This window comes from Pieris brassicae, unplaced genomic scaffold (genome assembly GCF_905147105.1).
Source record: "Pieris brassicae unplaced genomic scaffold, ilPieBrab1.1, whole genome shotgun sequence".
NCBI classification, from domain to species: domain Eukaryota; kingdom Metazoa; phylum Arthropoda; class Insecta; order Lepidoptera; family Pieridae; genus Pieris; species Pieris brassicae.
In genome coordinates, this window is record NW_025575874.1 from 12,501 (window position 1) to 25,000 (window position 12,500).

The 12,500-nt window shown below is 49.9% G+C and overlaps 2 non-coding genes and 1 pseudogene across 2 annotated transcripts; all 3 read right to left on the reverse strand.

Annotated features, from left to right (window-relative positions):
- Positions 1–163: 163 nt before the first annotated feature.
- On the reverse strand, positions 164–320 carry LOC123719089. Its single transcript, XR_006755154.1, has one exon. It is a non-coding gene; the product is annotated as a 5.8S ribosomal RNA (ribosomal RNA).
- Positions 321–671: 351 nt separating this feature from the next.
- On the reverse strand, positions 672–2,577 carry LOC123719092. The gene has a single exon (XR_006755157.1). It is a non-coding gene; the product is annotated as a small subunit ribosomal RNA (ribosomal RNA).
- A 4,413-nt stretch (positions 2,578–6,990) lies between these two features.
- Positions 6,991–12,500, reverse strand: part of LOC123719088 — an 8,482-nt pseudogene continuing 2,972 nt past the window's right edge.

Here is a 12,500-nt window from a genome sequence, read left to right on the forward strand (position 1 = left end):
ATGACGAGTCGTAATCGAACATATATTCGAACGGATCGTTCGGCCGCTCGGCGGCCTAGCGAAACCGTCAATTGCACGCGCGACAGAGATGCGGCGCTACGACCGGAGTCGCAGCGATCGCCGCTCGTCACGCGAACAGTGTGGCTTTTTGTTTTTATGCAGCCGGCCCTCAGACAGGAGTGGTCCTGGATATTTCTCCACGGACCGCAATGTGCGTTCGAAATGTCGATGTTCAAATGTGTCCTGCAGTTCACACTATGACGCGCAGTTAACTGCGTTCTTCATCGACCCGCGAGCCAAGTGATCCACCGTTCAGGGTAATCGTTTTGTTTTTGTGTGTGTTTTTGTATGAGAAAATATAAAAGGTGCGAAAAAATTAAACAAAAAAATTTGAAAATAATACTTATCATTAACGTGTACGACAAATGAAAAGAAAGAAAATCTCTTTTATTTGCGTGGTTGTACACAAAAATTAAAATATTATTTCAAAGTATCAATAGGCGATAGCGAACGCTAATCAAAGCGTGTCGCAACGCACACGTCGCGAATCGACGAGAGAGAGTCAACCGTCTCGGATTCGATTTTGATTCGTATCATTCACGTGTTTTTTGTATTTTTTTCTTTTTTTGCGAGTCTTTGACAACAACAAAACAAAAAGAAAAAACCAACGTTAATGATCCTTCCGCAGGTTCCCCTACGGAAACCTTGTTACGACTTTTACTTCCTCTAAATGATCAAGTTTGGTCAACTTCCCAGCAACGCCGACGGCCGTGAGGCCACCGCGTGTCGGTCCGAAGACCTCACTAAATCATTCAATCGGTAGTAGCGACGGGCGGTGTGTACAAAGGGCAGGGACGTAATCAACGCGAGCTTATGACTCGCGCTTACTAGGAATTCCTCGTTTATGGGGGATAATTGCAAACCCCAATCCCCAGCACGAAGGAGTTTCAACGGGTTGCCCGGGCCTCTAGGCCAGGGAGAACATGTTGATTCCTTCAGTGTAGCGCGCGTGCGGCCCAGGACATCTAAGGGCATCACAGACCTGTTATTGCTCAATCTCGTGCGGCTCGAAGCCGCCGGTCCCTCTAAGAAGAATTTTAATACGTCGCCAGTGAGTTGCGCTCCCCGAGAGTCGCGCACACCTTGAATGACGACGCCTATTTAGCAGGCTAGAGTCTCGTTCGTTACCGGAATTAACCAGACAAATCGCTCCACCAACTAAGAACGGCCATGCACCACCACCCACCGAATCAAGAAAGAGCTGTTAATCTGTCAATCCTTCCGGTGTCCGGGCCTGGTGAGATTTCCCGTGTTGAGTCAAATTAAGCCGCAGGCTCCACTCCTGGTGGTGCCCTTCCGTCAATTCCTTTAAGTTTCAGCTTTGCAACCATACTCCCCCCGGAGTCCAAAATCTTTGGTTTCCCGGAAGCTGCCCGCCGAGCCATTGTAGTAACGTCGGCGGATCGCTAGATGACATATTTACGGTTAGAACTAGGGCGGTATCTAATCGCCTTCGAACCTCTAACTTTCGTTCTTGATTGATGAAAACACCTTTGGCAAATGCTTTCGCTGATGTTCGTCTTGCGACGATCCAAGAATTTCACCTCTAACGTCGCAATACGAATGCCCCCAGTTATCCCTATTAATCATTACCTCGGAGTTCTGAAAACCAACAAAATAGAACCGAGATCATATTCTATTATTCCATGCACGAAATATTCAAGCGGCATTTTGAGCCCGCTTTGAGCACTCTAATTTGTTCAAAGTAAAATTGTCGGCCCACCTCGACACTCACCGAAGAGCACCGCGATAGGATTTTGATATTGAACCGGCGTTTTACCGCCGGCTCACCGACGATATGCTCCGCAGACGTGTCAGTATCACCGCGGATGCGGTGCACCGACAGCGCGGCGCACAAATGCAACTACGAGCTTTTTAACCGCAACAATTTTAGTATACGCTATTGGAGCTGGAATTACCGCGGCTGCTGGCACCAGACTTGCCCTCCAATTGTTCCTCGTTAAAATATTTAAAGTGTACTCATTCCGATTACGAGGCCTCGTAAGAGTCCCGTATCGTTATTTTTCGTCACTACCTCCCCGTGCCGGGAGTGGGTAATTTGCGCGCCTGCTGCCTTCCTTGGATGTGGTAGCCGTTTCTCAGGCTCCCTCTCCGGAATCGAACCCTGATTCCCCGTTACCCGTGACAACCATGGTAGTCGCAGAAACTACCATCGAAAGTTGATAAGGCAGACATTTGAAAGATGCGTCGCCGGTACTGGACCGTGCGATCGGCAAAAGTTATCCAGATTCATCAAAATTAACGACTTCGGACGCATGGCCCTCCGCCGATTGGTTTTGATCTAATAAAAGCACTCATCCCATCACTGGTCAGAGTTCTGATTGCATGTATTAGCTCTAGAATTACCACAGTTATCCAAGTAACTGAGTAAGATCTAAGGAACCAAAACTGATATATTGAGCCATTCGCGGTATCGCCTTAATACGGCTTGCACTGAGACATGCATGGCTTAATCTTTGAGACAAGCATATAACTACTGGCAGGATCAACCAGGGAGCTGCTTACGCAAACGACACGCCTACACCGCGGTCACGCGGCTTCGGCGAGCCGCTGGCTCGGCGGCGTCGAGGGGCGCGCGCTTGCGCGCGCGCCTTCTCGACACGCGTGAACGTAACGCGTCGAATTTGCACGCGACGCGACGTTCGCGCTTCATATCGATAGACTAACTTTGACCGGTCTACGAGCGGCCGTCCCGTCACGATCTCGCAACGAGGTGATGTACAACGATGCTCGACCACTGTGAGGGACATAAAACTGCAACGAACACGACCCCGCGGGCGGGAATCGATGTTGTGACAATTTGAAAATTGAACATTCATCTAAACGCAACTTCTCAATTTTTATTCAATACGTTATTGTAAACATATTAAAACTCGGCTGGCAATTACATGCGCACACACACGCATGATTCGCACTAGATACGATCAACGCCCGGAGCTTGAGGGATAAATTCCAACACGACGCTGCGCACACCGTTTCGACGATGGGCGCGTGTGCGTCCTCTTTTATACATTCTTTCCATATACGGTCGCCGTGGCGACCGCGCACGTGTCGAACACGCTAGGCGCCCTGCGTTGAGGTGTGCCTAGAAGCGTATTCTTTTAACATCACAGATAACACCGGGGGAGACGGTCCCAAATCTTGGTCGATTGGTAACATCACCATACGGTCTGCGAACGCGGTGCTATAATATAATTTTATATTATATTATATAAAATATGAGGAGGAGTAGTATGTATATTCTTTGTTATTTTGTGTTGACACAAGAGAGATATATAAAATGTACTATACACCACACACACAGAGAGAGAGAGAGCTGGGAAAGATCTCGGCGGTCTCGCATTCGAAATACGAATTTGATATAATTTCCTCCGAAAATCCATACCCATATCTATATCATCCATGCGCGAATATATGTATATAATATTCTCACACTTCGCACAAACACAAAAACAAGAACACATTCTCTCTCGTCCGTCGTTCGTGTCTATTTGAGACGAACGACGCGCGGCAACGAGAACGAGTCGACGCTGTGCGCACGACTGTTTCGCTCCACATCTATACCGAGAGCAATAGTCCGCGTCGGCATTGGAGCGGACGTCGAATGTTTCTCGTAGAGCGAGCGAGAGAGAGACGATTTTTCATTTTATTATGTATGTGTATTGGCGTGCAGTAGTAGCACGTAGTAGTACTAGTAGTAGTAGTAAAAAAATATTATTATTTATTTTATTGACTGATATGATTTTGTTTGTTTTCTTTTTTTTGCATAGACATTTGTATTGATAGATATGTTTCTCGTTGAAGCTCGCAGCACACGCTCAGAGAAATGGCAATGTGGGTTTATTTGAAGAAAAAAAAAAAAAAAAAAAAAAACAATTAATTTATTAATAATATGTATGTATGTATGTATGTATGTATGTATGTATGTATGTATAATAATGAATTATAATAATTATTCCGATGCAACGTCAGAGGAAAATGTTTCTCGTACAGGTGCGGCGCGCGACGGCCGGCCGCTCGACAGTTTCGCGCCGAATGTTTCTCGTTGAAGCTCGCAGCACACGCTCAGAGAAATGGCAATGTGGGTTTATTTGAAGAAAAAAAAAAACAAAAAAAACAATTATATTTATTAATAATATGTATGTATGTATGTATGTATGTATGTATGTATGTATAATAATGAATTATAATAATTATTCCGATGCAACGTCAGAGGAAAATGTTTCTCGTACAGGTGCGGCGCGCGACGGCCGGCCGCTCGACAGTTTCGCGCCGAATGTTTCTCGTTGAAGCTCGCAGCACACGCTCAGAGAAATGGCAATGTGGGTTTATTTGAAGAAAAGAAAAAACAAAAAAAACAATTATATTTATTAATAATATGTATGTATGTATGTATGTATGTATGTATGTATGTATGTATGTATGTATGTATAGTAATGAATTATAATAATTATTCCGATGCAACGTCAGAGGAAAATGTTTCTCGTACAGGTGCGGCGCGCGACGGCCGGCCGCTCGACAGTTTCGCGCCGAATGTTTCTCGTTGAAGCTCGCAGCACACGCTCAGAGAAATGGCAATGTGGGTTTATTTGAAGAAAAAAAAAAAAAAAAAAAAAAAACAATTAATTTATTAATAATATGTATGTATGTATGTATGTATGTATGTATGTATAATAATGAATTATAATAATTATTCCGATGCAACGTCAGAGGAAAATGTTTCTCGTACAGGTGCGGCGCGCGACGGCCGGCCGCTCGACAGTTTCGCGCCGAATGTTTCTCGTTGAAGCTCGCAGCACACGCTCAGAGAAATGGCAATGTGGGTTTATTTGAAGAAAAGAAAAAACAAAAAAAACAATTATATTTATTAATAATATGTATGTATGTATGTATGTATGTATGTATGTATGTATAATAATGAATTATAATAATTATTCCGATGCAACGTCAGAGGAAAATGTTTCTCGTACAGGTGCGGCGCGCGACGGCCGGCCGCTCGACAGTTTCGCGCCGAATGTTTCTCGTTGAAGCTCGCAGCACACGCTCAGAGAAATGGCAATGTGGGTTTATTTGAAGAAAAGAAAAAACAAAAAAAACAATTATATTTATTAATAATATGTATGTATGTATGTATGTATGTATGTATGTATGTATGTATGTATGTATAATAATGAATTATAATAATTATTCCGATACAATGTCAGAGGAAAATGTTTCTCGTACAAGATCGCCACGCGACGCGACAAGATGCCGTTCAACGGCACGATATCTACAACTCTGTCGATATATATGTAGATAGTATCTACTCTGTCAAGTATATGTGTGTAACGTGTGGTGGTGTGTGGTGTGGGGTTTTGTTAGCGATAGCGATACGTTTCTAGTTAAAATTGAATATTTAAAAATAAAAACTCTTCTGGTAAGAAAAACTATTTATGGTTTATTATGGTGTGTCTAGTGCAACAACATCAACATTGTCATAATCATAATAATATAATTATTATTAGGGCTATAGGTTAACCTTCCAAATAGGGACCGTCGATTTAAATGTCGATATTTTTAATTATTCTAGATAGTACTCACTAAAAGAAACTTAAGTGCTTGCTTACTTACTTACTTACTTAGTTGATTGAGTTTTTTTTTTTTTTTTTTGAAACTTTTTCATACAAATTGATATATAAGACATATATGGCCGTTACCGACCGCCGACCAAAATCTATTTCATAAAACCGACATAAAATTGATGTCAAACGTCAATCACTTTGAGTTGACTAAGTGTAAGGGTTCAGATTATTTTGAAAGTATCGATCATTTGCGATGCATACGAGAAAAAGATCATTCATTTCATTGTTTGTAAGTTGTAAATTTTGTGTATTATATTGTAATTCTTGAGTGAGAATTGAGTGTTTACTTACTTACTTACTTACTTACTTATTGAATATCCAAAAAGTACCCAAAACCGAATCAGAGCGCCCCACTATCCACGCGGTCTTGTCTGCCCTACCCCTAGAGTGTATATAAAAGCTCGGAGGCGCGCAGGGAGAGCAGCCCTCACCCGCCGTACCCAAAGCGCGGGCATCATGCAAGCCGTAGCGGCTGAGGCTGGTCGCCGAAGGCGACCAAAAAAGCCGAGGCTGCGTAGGCTTGAATAAAATGCCCTGCGCTTTTGGTACGCAAGGGTGGAGGGGCTGCATTTCCCGTAGCGTCGGAGCAGTACAAAAACCAATTATCATCCATTGTTCGGTTAGGTTAGGTTAGGTTTAGGTTTGTATATTAATATTTTTTATTTTTTTATTTTTAATATGATGCAAAATGAATTTTTATCATTTTGTATGTGTGTATGTATATATGTATTTATGTATGTATTTTTTATATATTTATTGTGCGTTGCGTGTTTTACAATACAAAATAGAAAATGTTTCTCGTACAAGAGCGACGCGCGACCGACCGGCCGGTCGGCAGCTTCGCGCCGAATGTTTCTCGTACAAGATCGCCACGCGACGCGACAAGATGCCGCTCAACGGCACGATATCTACAACTCTGTCAATTATATGTGTGTTGTAACTAGCGGGGTTTTGTTAGCGACAGCGATACGTTTCTAGTTAAAATTGAATATTTAAAAATAAAAACTCTCCTGTTAATCAAAACTATGTATCGTTTTGTTTTGTTTAATAGAGTTTACAAAAATATAATATTTTTTATATTATATAATTGATTATTGATTGATTGTTTGTTTGTTGTGTTATACTTCGTGTCGTCGTCTCTCATCGGTTGGACACACACACGATGTTGATAATTAAAAATAATCAAACACCACCGCGGCCGCCAACAAAGAGACGACGGACGACACACGCCCCGCCGCCTCACAAGAGCGAACAAACAACGCGTAATAACCACCGATCTCGTCCTCGGACGAATCACCTGGCGTAGGGCTGAGTCTCAACAGATCGCAGCACGACGCTGCTCTACCGAGCACAACACCCCGCCAGGAACGTAAGTCGTCTACAGACTATTCCGAGCCCCGACATCGAACTGAGTTGTATTCGAAACTTCGACGCCGTAGTGCACGTGTTAAGACCGCTCGCACCGATCGTCGCGTTCCAAATGGGCTCCGACGTCGCGCGTCACGAGTGACGCGCGACTAGTAAAATCACATTGTTTAGAGCCTCCCGACACTCGGGGCTCCACAGTGAGAATATCCTTGCCGGATTCGGCTAGGCTGGCTTCGGCCTTAGAGGCGTTCAGGCATAATCCCGCGGATGGTAGCTTCGCACCACCGGCCGCTCGGCCGAGTGCATGAACCAAATGTCCGAAACTGCGGTTCCTCTCGTACTGAGCAGTATTACTATCGCAACGACACGCCATCAGTAGGGTAAAACTAACCTGTCTCACGACGGTCTAAACCCAGCTCACGTTCCCTTTTGATGGGTGAACAATCCAACGCTTGGCGAATTTTGCTTCGCAATGATAGGAAGAGCCGACATCGAAGGATCAAAAAGCAACGTCGCTATGAACGCTTGGCCGCCACAAGCCAGTTATCCCTGTGGTAACTTTTCTGGCACCTCTTGCTAAAAACTCTTTATACTAAAGGATCGATAGGCCGTGCTTTCGCAGTCCCTATGCGTACTGAACATCTGGATCAAGCCAGCTTTTGCCCTTTTGCTCTACGCGAGGTTTCTGTCCTCGCTGAGCTGGCCTTAGGACACCTGCGTTATTCTTTGACAGATGTACCGCCCCAGTCAAACTCCCCGCCTGGCAGTGTCCTCGAACCGGATCACGCGGGAGTTGAACGGCGACGAGCGACGAGCGCCACGTCGCCACTCTACACGCTTGGAACGAAACACCGTACGCGAGCCGATTGCAAAATCGACCGCGCACCGCTTCCGCCCAACCGAGTAAGTAATGAAACAATGAAAGTAGTGGTTTTTCAGCGACGACCGCGAACGATCTCCCACTTATGCTACACCTCTCATGTCTCCTTACAATGCCAGACTAGAGTCAAGCTCAACAGGGTCTTCTTTCCCCGCTGATTCTCCCAAGCCCGTTCCCTTGGCTGTGGTTTCGCTAGATAGTAGATAGGGACATAACCCACCAACCTTCCCATGGTCCTTCCGACCTCGCGGTCATGCGGACCGGGTCTCGACCGAATCAATGGGAGATGCGCCGGTGAGTCTATACGCACTCTGTGCATCGTCACCGGCGCACTCTCTTGACTCCCTACAAATTTACGCAATTTCTGTCCCGTGCGCATTCTCCCTCTCTCTCGAGAGGGCTGCGCGAGGCGCATTCTCCCCCCGGGGGGCTGCGGACAACACAAGAGAACGGCTCGTCGTCGGTGTCGATCTTTCCACGTCAGCGTCGCGTCCCGTCGTGTATTGCTCGTGCAGTGCTCGCCTCAGTCCCTTCTCCTCGGCATCTATCTCGCTTCTCGCGCGATGCCAGGCGCGTGCGAATCTACTGAACGCGGCATAGTTCGCCTCCGAGGCCACGAGATCCGCGAAGTAAACCGGTCCCGGCCCGCTCGTCACCACGCGGTCCAGCATCTCCTCCCTCTCCCGATCGTACAGCCCGCACTCCCATAGGACGTGATCCCTGTACTCCTCCGCAAGCCCGCACGGGCACGTCCCGACCTCTTTGAGACCAAGGTCCCGCAGGTGGCCGTTGAACGCGCCGTGACCTGCCAAAAGCTGCGACGTGAAGTAGTCGGGCGCTACCCACGCCGCGCGAAGTCTACCCCTGACGCAAGGGAAGAAGCGCTGCAGGTCGCGCCCCCTCTCCTCGACCTCCCAGCGCTCCTGCCACTTGTCAACCACCTCGGAGTGGACCCTACGCTTTAGGTCATTGACCTCTCCCTTGGCCGTTTCCCTTTTCGTCGCCTGAATCTTGCCCGCACGGTACACTTCGAGATCCGCCGGCAGCACGCCGCCCAGGACGGCCAGCGCCGGCGTGCTTGTCGTCCGATAGGCCTTCGTCAAGAGCACCAACGCAGACCTCTGGGCCCGCAGCAGCCGACTCGCCACCACAAACGCAAGAGATCTGCCATACCACACCGCAGCCGCGTACGTAATGGTCGCGACAAATGTTCCGTAGTATAACAACCGGAGCGCCGGGTATCTGATACCCCAGTTGGAGGCAGACACTCTAGCCATCTTCCCGAAGCACCTTGCACCTCTGTCGCCGATGTCTTGCGCGTGTTCCGCAAACGTGCCGCGCTCGTCCAGCACCACGCCGAGCAGCTTCGCCACGCCGACGGCCTTCACCGAGTCGCCCCCCAGCCGGATCACCGGCGGACGCTGGAACCTGCCCTTCAATGTTATAGACTGCGTTTTCGAAGACGAAAACGACAGCCTATTCCGCTGGCCCCATTCGAGCGCCAGTTGAAGAGTGGTCGCCGCCTTCCACTCGATGTCCGCCCGGGAGTTCGCCTCGATCAAGACCGTGACGTCGTCCGCGTACGCTACCAGCTCTACTCCTGGGGGCACCGCCATCCGCAACAAATCGTCCACCAGAATGTTCCACAGTGTCGGCCCTAAAACAGAGCCCTGTGGGCAACCCATGGTAGAGTTCTTCCAGACGGACACGTTATTCGCGAACATCCCCACCCTTCTACCGGTAAAGTACGAACACAGCAGTCTATAAACGTTGCGAGGACAACCGCCCTGCTTAAACTTGACCAGGACCATCGGCCACCATGCGTTATCGAACGCGCCCGAGATATCCAATAGGATGGCCTGGACGTACTTGTGGTTCGTCTCTCGCACGACGTCCAATACTCTGCTCAAAGCAGTCACCGTCGACTTCCCGTGCATGAATCCGTGCTGATTGGGCGATATACGGCCGTATAGGCCCGGTGTACACTCGCAGATCAGCCTCTCCAGGATCTTCCCCAGTACCGACAGAAGCGTAACGGGCCTGTACGCTTTCGGGTCCGTGAGTGGTCTCCCATTGCCCTTCGGTATAACAACCAGCCTTCCGATCTTCCAAACGTCTGGAAACACGCCTTCTCGGACACACTTGCTGTAAATATACATCATTTCCGACGCGGCCACATTCCAAACGACCTTGGCAATCCTCGCCGTGATACCGTCTAGCCCCGGACATTTATTAGGTAGGCTCTTCACGATCCTATCGAGTGCTGACCTGTCCACTATGTCCACGTCTTTTCCCGACGGCGCGAAAGCGGCGGCAAGGCGTACCCTTGAGTGGTACGGCGAATCGACCGCCACATCATCGTCCGGGTACATGATCGCCAGAACTCCAGACATCGCTTCCTCCATGTTCGTAGCAAATCCCTGCGATAGCTTCATACCGTTTACTACTCCCGAGGGTGGGCGCACGCGCCCGCTAGCGAGCCGGTACGCCATTCCCCAGGGATCTTCATTCCCAGAGTCGGAAATTCTTCTGTAGTGCTCGGTTTCGGCATTCCGCATTGCCTTCCGGTACCTAGTACGGGCAAGATGAAAGCGTTTTCGCGCAATCTCTTCGCACAGGCCGCCCGCGCGCCTTGCCTGTTGCCACTCCCGACGAAATTTATTATGCTGCCTGCGGAGGCCGTCCAGTTCACCCGACCACCACTCGTAGCCCCCATGCCGTTTAGGCTTCACCACCCCCAAACATTTCTCCGCCGAAGTCACGACAGCGGAAGTAAACGCCGAACAAATAGCCTGAGCAGGAGCGTTAAACGTTATCCTGCCCACGCGCAACGTTAAGTCCGAGCGGAACCGGTCCCAATCCACCCCGCGGTCACGAAACCTTATCGGCTCCATGCCCTGTTCACTGCTACGCGCCTGATGCAGTTGTCCCGAGGAACTAGCTGATCCGAGATGGATCACAAACGTAATCAGGCGGTGGTCACTCGCGCTGAGATCGGCGTGCACGGTCCATCCGTCGATCCGAACTCCTCTCGTTCCCAGAGTCGCGTCAATGTTGGAGCTCCCATTCGGTGAACTAAAGGTGTCCGGTTGGCCTTGGACGTTGTGGACCAGGAGACCCCACGACAGCACGAAACTCTCCATAGCCGTCCTACGCTGCTCTGCCACTCTACCTCTTCCTTCACACTGGTCCTCGCGACTGTACCACAGCTGAGAGTGGGTGTTTGTGTCGACACCTATGACCACGCATTTTCCTCGAAGCGCTTCCAGCACTCGTTCCAAGTGCTCCAGGTGTGGGGCTATCTCATCCCTATCCAGTAGATAGGGACATAACCCACCAACCTTCCCATGGTCCTTCCGACCTCGCGGTCATGCGGACCGGGTCTCGACCGAATCAATGGGAGATGCGCCGGTGAGTCTTTACGCACTCTGTGCATCGTCACCGGCGCACTCTCTTGACTCCCTACAAATTTACGCAATTTCTGTCCCGTGCGCATTCTCCCTCTCTCTCGAGAGGGCTGCGCGAGGCGCATTCTCCCCCCGGGGGGCTGCGGACAACACAAGAGAACGGCTCGTCGTCGGTGTCGATCTTTCCACGTCAGCGTCGCGTCCCGTCGTGTATTGCTCGTGCAGTGCTCGCCTCAGTCCCTTCTCCTCGGCATCTATCTCGCTTCTCGCGCGATGCCAGGCGCGTGCGAATCTACTGAACGCGGCATAGTTCGCCTCCGAGGCCACGAGATCCGCGAAGTAAACCGGTCCCGGCCCGCTCGTCACCACGCGGTCCAGCATCTCCTCCCTCTCCCGATCGTACAGCCCGCACTCCCATAGGACGTGATCCCTGTACTCCTCCGCAAGCCCGCACGGGCACGTCCCGACCTCTTTGAGACCAAGGTCCCGCAGGCGGCCGTTGAACGCGCCGTGACCTGCCAAAAGCTGCGACGTGAAGTAGTCGGGCGCTACCCACGCCGCGCGAAGTCTACCCCTGACGCAAGGGAAGAAGCGCTGCAGGTCGCGCCCCCTCTCCTCGACCTCCCAGCGCTCCTGCCACTTGTCAACCACCTCGGAGTGGACCCTACGCTTTAGGTCATTGACCTCTCCCTTGGCCGTTTCCCTTTTCGTCGCCTGAATCTTGCCCGCACGGTACACTTCGAGATCCGCCGGCAGCACGCCGCCCAGGACGGCCAGCGCCGGCGTGCTTGTCGTCCGATAGGCCTTCGTCAAGAGCACCAACGCAGACCTCTGGGCCCGCAGCAGCCGACTCGCCACCACAAACGCAAGAGATCTGCCATACCACACCGCAGCCGCGTACGTAATGGTCGCGACAAATGTTCCGTAGTATAACAACCGGAGCGCCGGGTATCTGATACCCCAGTTGGAGGCAGACACTCTAGCCATCTTCCCGAAGCACCTTGCACCTCTGTCGCCGATGTCTTGCGCGTGTTCCGCAAACGTGCCGCGCTCGTCCAGCACCACGCCGAGCAGCTTCGCCACGCCGACGGCCTTCACCGAGTCGCCCCCCAGCCGGATCACCGGCGGACGCTGGAACCTGCC